Source organism: Echinops telfairi, unplaced genomic scaffold (assembly GCF_000313985.2).
Source record: "Echinops telfairi isolate 266 unplaced genomic scaffold, ASM31398v2 ScPeMD7_25;HRSCAF=90, whole genome shotgun sequence".
In the NCBI taxonomy this organism is placed as follows: domain Eukaryota; kingdom Metazoa; phylum Chordata; class Mammalia; order Afrosoricida; family Tenrecidae; genus Echinops; species Echinops telfairi.
Window position 1 is genome coordinate 7329525 of NW_022103922.1, and position 4279 is coordinate 7333803.

At 55.3% G+C, this 4279-nt stretch overlaps 1 protein-coding gene across 1 annotated transcript in view; it reads right to left on the minus strand.

The window, feature by feature from the left end:
• ERMP1 (endoplasmic reticulum metallopeptidase 1) overlaps positions 1 to 4279 on the minus strand; it is a 37609-nt gene that overhangs the window by 21924 nt on the left and 11406 nt on the right. The gene's annotated exons all lie outside the window — the stretch shown is intronic.

Sequence of the window (4279 nt, forward strand, 5' to 3'; positions counted from 1 at the left end):
CCCGACTCCGGCCCTTTGTCACTCCACATGTGCAGAACAGAAGTTACCCTGTGTCTGAGTAATCTACCTCTCAGATCAGAAAGGCAGCGTGTACCCCAGGACAGGGTGGAGAGGGGCAGGAGAGGAAACAGGGCGCCCAGGGAGTGAGTGGGCGAGTGCTGGCACACTGAGGGTGCAGCAGGGGAGTGGACACCAAATGGCCATGGCCTGCTGCTGAGTGTGAAACCGAGGGCCTGTCCTACTACCCTGGAGGCCTTCGCTGAACTCACAATAAAAAGTTTACAAACAAGAAATCCAGCGGCACTGATGTAGGAACACACCCCAAACTCCTGACCACAGGAGCAGAGGAATGCCAGAAGGCTGCTCTAAAGGGCGTAGGTGTCACACAGGGAAAAGAAGAGGGCACGGTACCCCGTGCTTAAGGCAGTCTGGCCTTCACGGCTGGTGCTGTCGGAGATTTTACAAGAAACACATCAAAATGGCTTCACCCATTTAAGTGTTATACGGATGCATCACAGCTGGTGCCAAATGAGTCAACAAGGCCTTCCTGACCCGAGGTAGCAGCGGTTACTCAGGTCCCTGCAACGCCCCCAGTGGACGGCCACGGAGCACACAAAGTGCCAACTGTGTACTGAAAGTTTCCAGGGAACAAGTGCCGCTGAGTAGGGCCTTGGCAAAGGACTGCCCGGCAGGGTCCAGCAGAACTGGGATCTGGGCCCTTGTCCCCTCTGGTCAGCCACCTCAGAGCAGCAGCACTAAGCAACTCTGAGAAAGCCATCCCCGCCTCCACGTGAGGGGGAGCTGCCGGGAGAGGGAGAAGAGAAGTACCGGCCGGCCGGCCGGCAAGAACACAGCTTCCTGAAGTGAAGCTCAGCATGAGGGCTACAGGTAAGAGGGAAGAAAGCTTATAAAAACTCAGCGAAGAGGGGGTGCTGCTCCCTCCAAATCTCATGCAGGCTGTCCCGTCAGGAGGCAAAGAAACCTGAAATGTTTGGATTTTATTTTCAAATGTGTAAAACATTTCAATCGCGCACAGGTGGCTGGGAGGTGCAGTTAGGTTAGACACCTGGCTGGTGACCAGTGGGCGGCCCCCAGGTGCTCCGCAGAAGCAGTATGTGTGGTCTGTGTCGAGAGGAGGGCGGCCTTGGAGGCCCAGATGGCAGCGCTACGCTGTCCCGCGGGTTGCTCTAGGGCGCAGGGACTCAACTGCAGCGGGGGGTGGGGGGTGTTTCCCTCCTCAAAGAGCGTGTGTTGCTAACCAGTCCCAAGTATGTTTTTTGCTTAATCATTGGAGTAATCAGGTGCACTGCAAACAAGTCAACACTGGTGATGTCTAAGTGCAGCCGGAGTGGCAACTCTGGTCTCAGCAAGCTCATGAGGCAACAATTCAAACAGGCTTGTGCATGCATCACCCCCAACTCCCACCCGTTCCTTCCATCGGCAAACACCCACCACCCAGCTGGGACCTCTATTAACAGTTGTACAGCCTTCCAGATGGCATGGCTATTTCTACAACGTTGTCCAGGTTTAGTGGAAAGAACAGAGTCTTTGGTGTAAACGTACGCGAGTAAAGGAATCGACCTGGGCCTGGACGTGCCCACCCTTAGGTCAGTGGAGCCATTCGTGTAAAAATCGAGCACGCCGGAAGGAGCAGGGGTGGAACGGAAGCACCCGGCGTGGCTTTTCTGTCCAGTCTTTGTAACCCCCACCAGATGCCTGGTGGGGCATGCAAGCAGGGTGTGTGAGACCGATACTGGGGCACCGGTCAGTTCTGTCATTCCACTGGGTACAAAGTGAGCCACTGCAGAAGCCGGGATGAAGAATCTCACGCCCACCAAGGGAAGGGCCCAATGCAGAGCATAATGTCTGAGACCCCTGAGTGGAAAGGCAGCTGCACCAGAGGGCAGAGCAGAGTAGGGCAGCAGCCAGCTCACAGGAGGAATCAGGCGGAGTGCCTTGAAGCAGGAGGGCGGCTTGCCGAGTGGGCTACCCTTTGAGGGAGTCTTGTAACACTTGCCTGAGCAGGGAAGAGACCAAGGACCAGAAACTGATGTGCCTGTCAGCATGCTGAGTACAGATGCAGACAAAAGAACTGCACCCTTAGCGTTTCTGATCCTGGCTTTTGACCTGTGAGCTCCCCGATAAACCCTCATAATTGCATTGTCAGTGAGTTGTGTGGCCAGTGCAGCAGGTGACTGAGCCAAGAGGAGCAGAAAGCCACAGAGTGGCTGATACCAGAACAGGGTAAAGAAGGGGGCAAAGAGGAGGAAGCAGGTCTGACCTCGGCCTCCTGGGAACTGGCCTTGGCTTGCTCGAGTCTGAGAAGCAGAGGTCAGTGTGGGCCCCACGCCATTTCCTCAAAGGGTTTACAGAAGTGTTTCCCAAAGTGGGGGATAACACCCCTTGAGGGAAGTGCTGGAACCATGCAGGAGGGCTGCAAAAGCAGCCCCTGCCCTTGACCCTGGATCAAGCAGGGCTACGGGATAAACGTTTCTCATGCCAGGGGAGCGCCGAGTCTTTTTTTTCCCCTGACAAGGGGCAGTCAGCCACATCGGTTTGGGAACCACTGGTTTTTCCCTGGGTGGGAAGAGGCCAGAACTGGGTGCTGTCACAACAAAGGAGAGCACGAAGGCATGGAACTCAGAGAACAATCTGGCTGGGGCTCCACAAAGACGCCGGCCGCTCGTGCAGCCCTGAGACTGACCGTGGCCAGCAGGAAGGAAGCCAGTGGCCTGTGTGCTCACAGCATGTGCCCTCGCTGCTTTTTGATCTGGCCATGTTTATGTTCCTCCCCACCTGACAGGCCTGCAAGAAACAGAGGGACATCACCTGCCTTCTGGAAGCATCAGGCCCCAGGGGCTCTTCTCCCCAGTCAGGCCAAGGAATTAAGAGCAGAAAGGTCGGGAGCTGGCACTACACTGGAACCTTGCTGCTTCCGACCTTGGGATGCTCTCAGCTAGCTGACGAGAAAAGCGCAGCTGTATGGAAGGAGAAAAGCTGAAATATACGTTGGATGGAGCTGATTAGGCCCTCTCGGCCTGCCCCTGTGGAGCAGTCACGTGGGATCGGCGGCCAATGATCTGGGGTTTTCAATGGGTTTACCCTGTGAAGTTATACTTAAAGCGCATGCAACACCACGTCTGCAAAGGGCGCTTAAATGACCTTCCCGCCTCACCTTCCTCTCTTCCCCCAGCCTGTCTGATTGCTTGAGACACTCCCCGCTCTCACAACTTTCAGCAAATGCTACGTCTCAGTGGTAAAAACCAAAAGCCAAACTCACTCCCACTGAGTGGTCGCCGAGCATAGGACCCTACAGGACTGGGGAGATCCGCCCCTGCGAGTTTCCGAGACTCACTCTTCACGGGAGTAGGAAGCCGTGATGAAATTTCTCCCCCAGAGCAGCTGGTGGTTTCAAACAGCCATCCGTGCAGTTAGCAGCCCGATGCATAGCCACTACGCCACTGCGGCTCTTAAACCTTGCTAAAATTACACACATTCCCAACAGAGGGGGCAGTGCCGAGGGATTTCCCAAATCGTGTTTAGAACAAATCTAGGGGCTTTGAGTGCTGTTGAGGATGACTGCTGAACTGATTCACGTGCCTCTACTCCTGTTCCCCTTACAGGGAGTCCCTGGAGGGCTGCCAGTGGTTAACGCCCTCGACAGCTCACCAAAGGGGCAAGGACTGAGCTCACCCAGAAGCACACTGTTAGAAAGGCTTGGCAGTTCCTTCCAGAGCATCAGCCACTGGCCACACCGAAGGCAGTTCTCTGCAGCACTAGGGTGCCAGGAGTCAGACCTGACGCAGTGGCCGAACCTTGGTCAAGTTGAAGTACTTCCCAAGCTAACTGAATATTACTGGAATTTTTTGATATTCAAATAAAGCCAATGAGTGTCACGTCTACAGGTCCATTGGGGGTAAGATGAAAGCTCACCAACATGTCAGCCTGGCTAAGGGTTATAGCTCCTAGCATCCCAAGTTAACTGGCCCACTGCCCCTATGCGGGGGGTGGGGGGGGAGGAGTGATTATTTAGCACTCACCCTGGCAATTAGAAATTTGTACTACAGCTCATTATCCAAGATAAAGGTTACACAAGGTCAGCAGTTTGAACTCACCAGGTGCTCTGCGGGAGAAAGATGAGGCTTTCTACTCCTGCAAAGCTTCACAGCCTTGACACCCGCGGGGCTGTCCCCTGTCCTACGGGTCTCCGGTCACAGCCTCGACACCCGCGGGGCTGTCCCCTGTCCTACGGGTCTCCCGTCACAGCCTCGACGCCCGC